The sequence below is a fragment of the Colias eurytheme genome, chromosome 3, assembly GCF_061535395.1.
Source record: "Colias eurytheme isolate Ceu_HAF_F1 chromosome 3, ilColEury1 Martin Lab GWU primary, whole genome shotgun sequence".
In the NCBI taxonomy this organism is placed as follows: Eukaryota; Metazoa; Arthropoda; class Insecta; order Lepidoptera; family Pieridae; genus Colias; species Colias eurytheme.
In genome coordinates, this window is record NC_142982.1 from 6,513,341 (window position 1) to 6,528,077 (window position 14,737).

Below are 14,737 nucleotides of genomic sequence, written 5' to 3' on the forward strand. Positions count from 1 at the left end.
TCACAAATTTCCGATGAGGTTTCACAAATTGGTGACATCGCCTTGGTTCGATGTGTTAATACGAATGACCAACCTGTGATTATCGTTGTTATTTATATTTCTACAAATACTAGCCTGACAAATATCATAAAATTTATTCATCAGCAATTACTTCACTTCACAATTGAAGGTTCTCGACTTTTAAATAGTAATTATCATGAATTACCGATGATTCTAACTGGAGATTTTAATGTTAATTTTCGCTCTCAGGAATCTCAGCCGTTAATTGATTTTTTAGAAGAAAAATTTGATTTATCTATGAATACTTCTCGACTTCATTCAACAACGCGTTTCGGTACAACGATAGATGCTGTATTTTCAAGAAAAGTAGCAAATTTAGAGAGTAAAATTTATGTTTCACATTATAGTTACCACAAACCTATAATTTCGTACGTAAGAAATTATTATGACATTCAATTACATGTTTCGAATGAATAATATTAATATAACATTTAAATAATCTTTGTAAAGCACATGAATAATAAATATAATTAAATTATAATATAATATTTATTTATTTAAGTTAATATTTAATCATTTCAGTGATATATGTCGTCAACGCCAAAGAAGTTTTACTTCAATCGCGCGTAAAGGTTACACGCACACACTTTTTTTTTTATACAATACTGACTCGTCCAAAAATAAACTTATATTTTGCAATGATCATACAAAGTGACTCGAACTTGAAATAGGTTTCAAAAGAGCATATAGATAATTATATAGAGAATAATACAAATGTTTAATAAATGCAGTCTCTAGTCTTCTACTAAAATAATTCTAGTAAATGAAAATGTTTCGATGAGCATTGTTGCTATTAATTGTTACAGCCTCAGTGGTATTTAAACTCCACTTCTGCTCCGCGGTTCGTGTCCATCCTAATTTAAAGTTTTATTGTTTTAAGTAGGTAATACATTTATATTTCTGTGATGTTTTAGTTTGTTTAGGAAGAATGATAAAAACATTGTAAATGATTCTATAAATTCAACACTTAATAAGGGCGATAAAAGTTTATTGATCTGCAAAATAAGAGATAAATAAGATTATTAAGATTGTTATAGACCGTTTGTATTCATAATTGCTTGTAAATGATGACGAGGGTTGGATCTGTTGCAGATTGCAGTTCTTCATTATTATTATGTAAATAATTTAAATTGTAGCTACCTTTATGTATTAACGAACGTATAAATTACGCTATCTACTAAAAATAGAAGATTATATTTCAATCAGGACCCTGACCCTTAGTAAAGAGTGCTTGGACCTAAAACAAACTTGGTATTCACAATCGAGATATGCCTAAACAGGTTTCTTTGTGGGCTCGACTCTCGATTCATGATTTTGCTTTCTATGAATAACACCTATAATAGCAACATTAACGACTTTTACAGCATAGCAACCAAATAGCAACACATATTTTATAGGCTTACACACATGTATATACATATAGGTGTGTAATATACGGGTTACAGGTTAAGTCGACCTATTCCTTTTAAGAGCGTGTAGTAGGGGTCAAAACAAACTGATTTGATCTTATAATACCATATCCAAAAGTTAGCCGTTGAAGAGTTATTGCAATTTTAATTTTTTTCTTGAAAATGTCACTTTATCTTCGCATTTAGCGTTTCATTTTTTATTTTACTTATTTGGTCTGGGTTTTTTTGAGTTTTTATGTAAAGGTTGAGTTAAACAATAATTCTCAGCAATAAAAATCCATATCGCTGCAAACAATTCAAAGAAATGGCTTTTAAACTAAAAATAATAACATTAAAGTAATTAAGTTAACTCGTTTTAAACAAAAATATTGAAAAAAATCTCTATGAAAATGTGTCTGCAGACGTTTTTAAAAACATGTGCATGTTCTAAGCTATGTAAAAAGGTATGATAACCTCAGGTAGCATTCGTAGATTCCAAGAAATCGGGGATAAACATGGGACAGTGTTAGTAAAGTACAACATCAGAATAAATTTTGTCATAATTTATTTTTCTTAAAAACTTTACAGTTCCTGCTCAACATGTCTTCCTCTATTGCGAACACATATTCGAAACCTTTTCCGCAGAAAACTCTTGACTACCCCAGTTGTTAATTGGTTCCTCATCTTATTCGCTGCATTGATAATTTTTTGTCGTAAAATATCAACAGATGGAATCGGGTTCGGCTCATTGACTGACAGACTCTTCATATGCCCCCATACGTAAAAGTCCATGGGGGTTAGGTCTGGACTTCTAGCCGGCCATGGTATGGGCCCACCTCTTCCGATCCATCTGTTTGGATAGTTGATGTCTAACCATTCTCTAACACTTCTTCTGTAATGTGCAGGGCAGCCATCATGTTGGAACCACATGTCTCTTAACAAAGTCAGGGGTATGTCTTCAAGTAGGTCGCTTAAATGTTGGCGCAGAAAGGTCTCATAATTTTCACCATTTAGGTTGTCCAGAAGGAAGTATGGTCCAATTAATTTATTTGAAATTATCCCCATCCACACATTAAGACTGAATCGTCTTTGTGATTTTTTTGGATTCTTCTTGTTAGGATTGCCACGTGCTTTCGGAGCCCAATAGTGAGCGTTATGGTAGTTTGTGATACCGTCTTGATCAAATTTGGACTCATCTGTCCATAAATTTTTTTTGAAAAACGAGGGGTTTTCCAGATCCGCATTCAACATGAATCTAGAAAAATCTAGTCTTCTTAAAGGATCTCCTTCTTCCATCACGTGCACGGGCGTGTAGTGATATGGGTAATATCCTGAAGTGTTCATTGTGAACCATACTTTCCACTGAGACAGACCAAGTTCTCGGGCAACAATGTTTGTTGATGTCGTGGGATCCATTCGAAAAAATCGCTTAATTTCATTTTCCTCTTCGTCTTCCTCATCCCGGACAGATGGCCGACCGACGTCTGTTCGTCGTCTTAGAATCGAACCAGTTTCTCTAAGGCGACGATAGGTCCCTTCGAAGACACTAAGCGTCAGGATAGCGGGTCATGTATTCCGCACGAGCATGTGCAGATACACCTTGACAAAACCCGTAACACATCAAAATGTCTCCAGTAGGTGGAAGCGAGATAGTTGCAGCGTGTAAGTGAGACATCATAATCACGCGGCACAACCCTTTATTGTTCGCATAGGCAGATAATAACTAGACCGATGTTAATGAGCTATTCTAAGAATTATTTCCCCATACCAAGTTTATCCCCGATTTCTTGGAATCTACGAATGCTACCTGAGGTTATCATACCTTTTTACATAGCTAAGAACATGCACATGTTTTTAAAAACATGTGCAGACACATTTTCATAGAGATTTTTTTCAATATCTTTGTTTAAAACGAGTTAACTTAATTATTTTAATGTTATTATTTTTAGTTTAAAAGCCATTTCTTTGAATTGTTTGCAGCGATATGGATTTTTATTGCTGAGAATTATTGTTTAACTCAACCTTTACTTAAAAACTCAAAAAAACCCAGACCAAATAAGTAAAATAAAAAATTAAACGCTAAATGCGAAGATAAAGTGGCATTTTCAAGAAAAAAATTAAAATTGCAATAACTCTTCAACGGCTAACTTTTGGATATGGTATTATATGATCAAATCAGTTTGTTTTGACCCCTACTACACGCTCTTAACAGGAATAGGTCGACTTAACCTGTAACCCTGTATACAGAGATATAGGTATATTAATATGAGTTGCGGAGATGTAATTGCATATTTCGTATTATGTTATTTAAACAAACATGCTAAAAGTAAGTAACTAACTAGGTACGTTTGTAAGAAAACTCATTGTATCCTAGAAAAATATGTTCCAATATTTTTTATGACTTTGACAATCAAAAGCGTGACTACCTACTACAAACAAGAAAAAAATATTTTATTTTAGCAATCTATAGGAATTAAACTAGGACCTACCTGAATTTACCTGATGTTTTTTTATAGCAGCACAGAATTGTCATTATTATTACGAAGTTATGAAATCTTCAAAAAAACTTGCATTATTATATACGTCGATTTAAGGTATCGAGTATCGACAGTGCTGACAGAATGCCTTATTTAAAGAGCTTAAAAAGTTTCAAGTTATTAAGGCACAGGTTATGTCTTAAAGATATTGAAGGAACATTTATAAAATGTCTCAACGAAATTATCGTTGGCATCCAAGACCGTTTAATTAGACGACAAGAGACGTCGACTGTCCGCTGAGAATAAAATACAGTCTTCGCTGATTATGCTGGTATCAGTTTTCTTATTGGACAGTTTAATACGTGCTTGCAAGGCTAGGGTGGCATTTACGGTTTATTAAGCAAATGTTAATTTAACATAGCTTTTGACACTACTTTTTAAGAAAAAAAAATAATTTTTTGCAATGTCATGTCAATTTTAAATTAAAATAAAACACTATTTATATATAAACTTATTATTCGAAACATTAAACTTAGTTATAATTATGAATATATATAAATAGTGTTTTATTTTAATTTAAAATTGCGATATAGCAAAAAATTATGAATTTAAATTCATAATTTTTTGCAATGTCATGTCAATTTTAAATTAAAATAAAACACTATTTATATATAAACTTATTATTTGAAACATATAAACTTAGTTATAATTATGAAACGGTAAACTACAGCTAAGTACTGGGTAAATGCATAAGTCGCACACATAATGTAAAATACATAATATTTTGGGTTGAAATACGATGCCAGCATATTTAAATAAAGTATCCTTATTTGTAAGGATTCGAGACCACCCTTCGCGAAATTTAAGACCATATAAAATATCATATTCAAACAGCATACTATTACTGAGAAACCATCAAGTAGACATATTTATAACCAAGAATAATTATTATCACTGTTTATTTTGCTACACTGTGTAATGTCAAAAACTGCATCATAATAAATTACGTGGGTAAGATATTAATTCTACTATTAATTCACAATTATAATTTTCTCCATTTTCCGCGCAAACATCCGTTTATCTTCTAAAATGGGTAATTCATTATGACCTTTTAATTTATAAGCAAAGCTGTTCCAAGTTCTAACTCGTCTATATTGATTGCCTATTTTTTATTAAAATATGTGTATTTTGCTCTTTTGATTGTCTAAGCCAGCACAAAATTAAAAGCGATATTAGTTTTAAAAGATTTATTAAGTATTTAGCATAGTTTTTATATGCTTATTATATGTATATTGTATTTTAATTCTTCAAATTCAATTTGGGTATCAAATAATCTCAAAATAGACTTCTGTATTTTTCATTATATTTTCATGTTCAATCGTCGATCATAATCTCAGTATAAATTAAAAGATCGTCTATGAGAAGAAATGAGTTTGAAGAGTAATATGAGTGGAAAAGTGACCTGTGATTTATTATAATAACTTAGCATTCTTGTTATAAATTGAATAGTTTAAATATGTACTTATTCACGTCAGTCTTAAATAGGAGACTGAATTATTCATAACTCTCCATTCCCTATTGTGAAGGTTGGTAATAATTTCTTGAGCTTAGAAACATATTGTTGGCGTAAATTTGGCAACATTTCTCAATGCTAATGACATCGTGTGAATAGAAAATGTTTTGACTTCTAGATGCATCCCAAACTTTTTTGGTTCAGAATTTGTATACTCAAATTATTCAAGTATTTTCACCTACTATAATAGAAGCAGTAGGTAAGTATATAGGTATTTCTATATTTTTAAATTATCAACTATTTTATATAAATGACAATAATTTTGTATTGCACGCCTCATAAGCGAAGCGTTGAGGTGGGTACTACTGTCACTTCGCGCAAAACATCTGATTTTTCAAACTTAAAATGTCTTTATGTATCATACATTGCACTTGTAAGATAATACATACACACACATATTAAGAAAAAACACTATTTTTAACGTTCATGATATTTTTGATGTCATTTTTGTTATTTAAACTAGTTAAAAAACAGTTTAAAAAAGTTCTATCTTGGACGTCCGTGTGTCTGTATGTGCGGATCCTTTTTCTTGTTAACACGATAGCGACCGAAATACTTTACTAATCGAGTCTTTTTTTTCTCTTACGCTTGAGTATGCTCAGGAATACCCTTTCATTTTTCAGGGTCTGATTCGATGTGGTTTAATTGTTATTAAATAAACAAAAATAATAATTAATAAATATTTATTTAAAAAAAATTATGAGGCGTGCACTTTTGGATTTTCCAATTTATTTGAAATTGTTCGGAATGCAAATTGAAGGCGAAATTATGTATGTTAATTATTCGTTGATATACTAATATACAATTCATTGATTCAAGACGAATAAATGCATTAATGAGTAGATAAAATGGTAAATAATATGATAAATATTTCTCCATATTTTTTACAGCCGCGGCCGGTTGCCACCGGACGCCGAGATAATTTGGTCTCGTAATAATCTGCATGGGCGGTGATGTTGATCTTTTCTTGTTAGTTTCCACGCTGTCTCTATTGTGCGTTGTGAATTCTGCTACAAACTTCAGATAACTGAGAGTTGGCCCTTATCGAAGCGTATTTTAAATTTTCAAATTTTCTGTGTTAGGTATTTTAGTTTCACTCTTATTTATGCCCAATTGATTCCATATGGATCGCAATTGAAATACGTTGACCTGAGAATTCATGTGGTAGTCTTCTGAATTCTTCAATATTTAGAAATATTGCAAAAAGTTATCTATTTATAGTAAAATCGTATAAAGTATCGACTAATTTATTTAAATGCTCATTAATGTAAGCGTTTAAAACTAACATTTGAAAATGTCATTCCATCATCTCGACACTTCCTACTAGGTACATACTAGTTCATGCAGTATTTAATACATAAATAAAGTTGATTCCTAGAGTAATTTTGTAGCTGACATCAGACCGTATGCACATTTGAGTTCATCTAATATTAGCTAAATGTAGACGAGTAATTGTGTATTTCAGTGTTTTGACGACGCCAAGTCGAGAATCCAGACTGGCATATGGAACAATAGAAATAATGTTTGGTAGGGAACCGTAAGATTTGTAATGTTATTTCTGTGTAAATACCTTAATATCTTAAATAATGGCAGATTCGAAAGTAATTTGGTGGAATACTTATATGTTTTTAAAAGATCTTTATATAAAAGAAATTAAAACAAAATAGCTGCACATTGCTCTATCTAAATTACATAGGAATGGAAAGATAAATACATATGTATAAATACAATAAATCATGAAAACGAACCAGGGATCTACAAATTGTACACGATATAATATTACTGGAATATTATTGTTTTGCGTTTGGCGAACATTTGTGCAGTGTTTATAGCGGCTGTCTACAACAATAACAAATCAAAGTGAGCCTTGGAGTCACGTGTTCGATCCAGAACATATTTTATCATTGTTATAAGTTGAATTATGACGCAAATTCGTTGGGAATACAGTTCTTTAATTTTATGTTGTGGAGTTTATATTATTATATTTTTCTATGAATTTAAAGCCAGAGTTAGCTTTAAGCCGAGATTTACTGATAAATTTATTTGATTTCTCAGTAATAGTTGGAAGGTTTACTTTATGAGTTTAGTCATTTATGGATAACGAGATCGTTAAAAATGTAACTGTTGACTCTTGTTATATTATGCATAGCAATAACATGAAAAGGGTCGTTATATACATATATCATATCAAAATAATAAACTTGCATGCTTTTTATAATTTTTATAAATGCATTGGTAAAAATCTTGTGTACCAAATAGATGCACTTTTTTAAAATGAGTGAGTATGAAGTTTATATATCACATTTTATAATTAAAAGTTTAAACTATTGCGAAAAAATAATTAATAATTAGGTTAGAACAAACAATAGTGTCTATTAATGCATGATGTATTTTCGTTGGCCAATAAATTAAGAGCCAGGAACCGGCGCCATATGGCCCGACCTGCGTCTGCGCATAGATCCGTGGGAATCCGTTAAATGCGCAACCACATAGTTCTGTCAAGGTTTGTTTGGAATGTGTTAATTATGCAACAACAACAGATATGATTTAGTCAGTTCGCTAAATTGCATGGATACGATACGGATTTTTCTATTTTTATAAATTCATCTACTAAGTCGTTGTACAAAGTACTTACAGTCGATAAATAGTTTAATTAAAGAACTTTACTTACTCTTCTCCGCCTGTATTTCTGAAGTTTAAGTTATTAAGCCCTTTTTATTTAGCTTTTCTCTAGTCGAAGTCTGTTTAATGATATGGAAGTGATATAACTTTATCTTCGTAAACGTAATCCTCTAAAAATTAAAAATAAACTTGCCTTGTAAACTAACTCTAAAACACGATCTAGTTGTAAAATTAAGCCCGCATGCTTTTATTGTTCTAGAAATAGCTCTCAGAGACGGTCTTTGTAGCACTCCCAATTACTTTATTCCACAAGTTCAGTTGTATAAAGAGTAAAAATGTATATGCATAATATAACCCTCTGTTATGTGAGCTACATAGGATATTATGAGTATACATAATAATAGGTTATATCAAATTATGATTACATGGCAATCATGGCATTTGCACAGTCGATAACTTATTTGTATTTTTATTAAAAACTTATTTAAACTATTATAATGAGTATCAATTCAATTAATTGTATCATTTAAAATCATATTATACTTATGTACTTCATTTGATCAGCCAATGCCTATTTCTAGTAATGCAACTTATAAATTCATTAAAGCTTAAGAACCCATATTTATCATAAGAAGGGCCTTGCCCTTAGTGACATTTAACATGCTATTAATATTACGTTTAAAGAGTCGTTACTGTTCTATAATCTTCCGGAGGTTTATTACAAGCTTATCACAGTGCAGACTTGTACGTAATCCTCTCTCTGGGCGTTAAATAATACTGACTTTAGGGCTGTCAAAGTTAGACGTCGCTAATAATAGATATTTGATGGAAAATTCTGTTGTGTTATTGAACAAGGTAGCTTGAAACTATTTGAGTGGAAATCTTATGAATTCTATTATTGGATATCGGGAATTTATGAAGTCAGCATAGGCTGCCATTGTACAATTACTCGATGAATTTAATAATCCAAAGACCAATTTGGCAATCGTGATTCATGTTTGATAAGCTATTATGACAAAGAGTATCTGGATTTGCACAATATGTATTCGTAGAAAGTTATATACAATACCTAGATTTTCTTATCTTTAAGTTCATCTATAGCTTAGGGATATCGTAATATTGATCTAGCAAGTACCAGCCCTTGCTGGAGGCAGGTTTGTACTTTCCATGCTCGTTTTGCATATACCGTGTAAACCTCATAACGAATTATTTATTGATAACTACAGGACTAAGAATGCCTTCGTATATAGAACAATTTTTATACGAGAAAAAAAAAATCCAAATTTAACATCGAACAATGAAATTCGGATAACTTACCAGTTTAAAAAAATGACCAGCTTGAAGAAGAGATTTTGCTCTCATTTAACATCATATGCATCAACAACACAATATCCCGATGTTCTTGGATGGTTTCAGAGCTACTTGGCTGATCGTCAGCAACGTGTTCTTGTTGACAATTCTTTTTCGACATGGCGCAATATATCCGCTGGCGTCCCACAAGGAGGTGTGCTCTCTCCAATTTTGTTTGCTATATTTATTAACTTTTTAACTCCCCATCTAACTTCCCTGTATCATCTTTACGCAGATGACCTTCAAATATATACACAGTCGCCTTTAATTGATATTAATATTGCAATTAATGATATCAATGATAATCTTAGTAAGGTATCTGATTGGAGTGGACGTTATGGTCTCAAGCTTAATCCATTAAAATCACAAGCCATCATTATTGGTAGTCAGAGTCTGGTGGCCAGAATCAACTGGACTACCTTACCACCTATCCATATTGATGGCACTGTTGTGCCTTACATGAAATCTGTTAAGAACTTAGGTTTACATATAGATGAGACTCTGTCATGGACTGTCCACCTAAAAAATATCAGCAAAAAAATATTTTGGACTGCATCTAGTCTGAGAAGGTTGCGCAACTTTTTGCCTATTCCCACCAAGATTATGCTGGCTCAGTCCTTAATGCTGCCCATACTGGATTATGCTGACGTGTGTTTTTCTAACCTCACCCAAGAGCAACTCGATAAAATGGAGCGCTTGCAGAACCTTGCTGTACGTTTTGTCTTTGGGTTGAGGAAGTATGACCATGTTACAGCGTTTCGGTCGCAGTTAAAATGGTTACCCATCCGCCATCGCCGTAATGCCCATGTCCTTTCGCTCCTGTACTCGATACTATTTGATCCCCGTATCCCTTGCTACTTAAAAAATAACTTTGAATTTTTATCTGCTAGGAGTTTGAACCTGCGATCTAATGAGAACCTAATGCTAACTATTCCAATTCACTCTTCCAAATTTTACAACGCCTCTTTCAGTGTAAAAGCTGTTCAACTTTGGAATGCTTTACCCACTAGTATTCGGAAAGCACAAACGCTGGAGTCTTTTAAAAAATTGGTAAAGGATCATTATTTGCAAAGCTGCTAATCTTCACTGTTATTAATATTTTTTTTTTTCTCTGTTTTGTTTTTGTTTTTATCTGCTTTTATTTTTCTTTTAAATGCACTCACCTTTATTATTGTGTGTGTGTGTGTGTGTGTGTGTGTTTTGTTTTTATTATCTTTGCCTCAATTTATTTGCTTTTTTTTTTAATTATTGTTATCTTTTTTTCCTTTTAACCTATTACGCTTAGATATGTTGTCTTCTTTTTTGTTTCTGTGTACACTATCTTCCCAATTTTGTAATTGTATTAACTTTCTGCTTTTATTTTTTGGTTGTTTGGAAGAAATTGCTGTTAAGCAATAAAGCCGCCAATTGCTTAGTATAATATCCTGATTTTGTCAAACTTTGTGTGTGCAATAAAGAGTATATAAATAAAAATAAATAAAACAATATCCTACTAATATTATAAATACGAAAGTTTGTGAGGATGTGTGTGTGTTTTTTACTATTTCACGCAAATACTAATAAACCAATTACAATGAAATTTAGCACACATATAGAGAGTAACTTGGATTAATACATATGATAGGTTTTTTCCCGGGAATCCCACGGAAACGGGAACTATGCGGGTTTTGCTTTGAAAACGCGGGCGAAGCCGTGGGCGGAAATCTAGTGTATTTTATATTATGCAAATCACTTCTAGTAAATGCAATAAAAACAGTTTTCAATAGTCTTTTTAATCATCCATACTAGTATTATAAATGCGAAAGTAACTCTGTCTGTCTGTCTAGTAAAGCTAATCCATACTAATATTATAAATGCGAAAGTAACTCTGTCTGTCTGTCTGTAACTCAATCACGCCTTAACTACTGAACCAATTTGCATGAAATTTGGTATGGAGATTTGTATTTTGATACCCGAGAAAGGACATAGGCTACCTTTTATTGCGAAATATGTACCACGGGCGAAGCCGGGGCGGACCTCTAGTATGCTATATACCGGCAATCAACAAAGATAAAAATTGCACACCAATCAATATAACTCGATGTAAAATGTATACATACGAGCAGTAAATGAATCAATAGTCGCTCTGCTTTCGCCCGCGTCTGAACTTTGATATTTGTCGAAAACATTATTCTTGTTTACAACACACGTCCCCATATTATTTATACACGATTCATAAATTGCATCGAGCATGACACGTTCCAAATAAGTAATTGCTCAGGAGAAATGAGTTTATGTATTTGTTTTTTATGCTTTGTCTAGTCTACGCATACTGTAAACAAACAATTGGTCCTTTTAGACTTGATAAATGAGTTGATATTTGTAATTGAATTATTTCATAGATACCATAGAGCTATTTTAGCTCTATCCTTTTACAATAGCGGCCTTTACACGCAAACTCTATCGCGCATGAAACAGCAATCGTGTGTGAAAGATCGTGCGTATAAAGGGTGCAGGGGACGGAAGGATAGACCACATGCCGCGCTCATCAGTCGTGCGCGCAATCGCGCACTCACGATTGTACACAGGTTGCCTTTACACATAAATTCTTTCGCGCACGAATAAGATGGCGGACATACGCACGTGGAGCAAGAAATTAGTATTGGAGCTTATTACTTTATACAGATCTTTCCCATGTCTCTGGACAAGCGGAAGAGTACAAAAACAAGAATTTAAAAGACCAAGCATATAAAAAACTTATCGATTTTGTAAAGAAAAAGGTTTTATTGACGCTAATCGTGATTTAGTTGTAAAAAAAATGCAAAGTTTTTTGAGTTCAATTAAACCAGCAACCATGATAACTTGCGCCACCCGATATCTTGTCTCCATTTTTCACTTCAATCACGCGCGGTTGTCGATAAAACCGTGTGCATTGCACACACTCCAACACGCGCCTCTTTCACGCGGTCTATCACAGGCGATTAGTCTTTACACGGCCGCTCATTCCGCTAAGGAAAGCAAACACGAATAATCGCGCGCGAAAGAACAAGTGTCGTAGTTAAGACATACAAAGGTAATCGCGAGCGATTGAACGTGCAGGCTTACCCGCGCGTAATCCTGTACGATCCACAGAACGCGCGATAGAGTTTGCGTGTAAAGGCCGCTATTATCTCATACCTGCCCTCTTGTCATACGCACACGTAGGTTATGTTAATACTATAGCTAGATTAATTTGTAACTTAATAATTTGGGCTATTAAAAATTAATAGCCGTATGTGGGTTAACAAAATAATTACAGCTATTTAATTTTATGTAAATATCAATGCAGAGTTAACTTAATGTAATGTAACATGACCGTACCATTTCATTACGGCCATCGTAACTTCTCACTAATTCAATGTGTCACACGATGCGGTTGTATTAATCAACTTTACAGTCAATAGCACATTTAATAATAATTGAAATGTCAGATACAAATTACACTTTATAATAACAATTATGTTTTCAGTTTACACGAGCTCTATTTTAAATAACGTTAAGCTCGATCGGAACAACGAATTTATAGAAAATAGAGTCTTTAGAATTTTCATATTATTTGGTTGAATAGTTCTAGAAAATACTTCTTAATAACCTAACCTAACCTAACATAAGGATATTATTTAGTTTTAAAAATCGTGACCTAAATATCGTTCAAACCTACCTACCTACTGTAAAAAATATAACTTTAAAACTGACTGTATTTTCATTATGTTTTTTAAGCGCTGAAATGAAAAATATTTCCCCTGAAAAATTTAATAAACCCAACCTCGAACAAATTGCACCGAAAGAAAGACAAGATAAGGGAATGTTTAATTATGGAATTATGTGAGCTCACGAAAGAAGAAACATCTTGCACCCGCTATTTACATAGTCCTTAACGATTCCTTTGTTCTCACCTTTAAAATACTTAGGAGTCCGCTCGAGCATAAAATGTACAAGGTATTGTTAGGAGCGTGTTCGTGATGCGTAGCCTATGAAGCCAATCAGGCCCGTACTGTGGAACTTATTTTATTACAAGTAGGATAATACGCTAGCTTAATAGAGACCACAAAGTAGAGCAACAATTTGTTTTAAATGAATATAACATTTTATATCAACGTTCTGTTAAGTCTTCATAATCAGTATTGTAAGGATTCGTACGACGAAATTACACTAGCTGAAATGTATTTTAAATATTATATAACATATAAAGTTACTAATTACCGCAAATAGCATTCCCTCGATTCAAATATTAATGGAGGATAAAGTTTGGTTTCCAGAAATCGTTAAGGAGATTTACATAAAACTTCTTTGACAGCAGGCAAAACTTTGGAGAGCGGGTGATTAACTTCTAATTTATAATGATCATTAACATTGTTACAACCTAAGTTTCAGCAGAGATGATTCATTTTAAAATTTGTACGTATATTTTCAAACGAATAAAAAATTATCATTTTTATGAATGTGACTTTACTTTTCCCGAATAAATTATTTCTAGAACCAAAAAGTGCGCATCGAAGTCTGTTGCGAAACTATAGGTATGTTTATTTGGTCTAACGCTAGGAGTTATATTAGTATCTTTGGAAATAGGACGTGCCAATATCGTCTAAACATTAGGCGGGAATACATAAATAACAATTTCGCAGCACGTTGGTTATATTTGTTTATACTTTCAGAGAAAGTGCCTGAAGCCATAACTGTTTTTGTTAGCGTAAAGTTACTTTGAGTTAAAATTACGCATTTTGATCTAATTCAACGAGGTTTACGAGATATGCGTGCTTTCACCGCACAAACATAGAAATCTACGCAGCTGTTATGATTTTACACATTAATTGGTAAAGCCAAGATAAATATACTCTTGTTGAAAATGCAATAACTGCTTTATCTTTTTATTTTAATTGTAACCACTAAAAAGGCTTGTCCAAAATATACATCTTCATTATGTCCAAAGCACATCTAAGGTCCAAACATTAAATTTAATAACACCACTGGGTGAGTCATTTTGCAGTCATTTACAGAGACTGAATGTAATTTCATTAATAGACGTATAAATTAGGATTTATTTATGACAATAATTGACCATACTGGTTTACAATCATTGCAGCAATTTAAGATGATGAACGAAACTGCGTTTCAATTTCAAATAAATAAATGCGTTTTAAATCAATTGGAGGTCACGCTAGACGAACTAGCAGTGCAATCTATCTCGTTGTCCCTTATTTATCAAAGGTGGTTATGAAACATACACATTTGTTTCATCTGCAAAAAGG

At 32.6% G+C, this 14,737-nt stretch overlaps 1 protein-coding gene across 1 annotated transcript in view; it reads left to right on the top strand.

Moving 5' to 3' along the window:
- Sulf1 (Extracellular sulfatase Sulf1) overlaps window positions 1–14,737 on the top strand; it is a 61,741-nt gene that overhangs the window by 16,892 nt on the left and 30,112 nt on the right. The window lies entirely within an intron of this gene.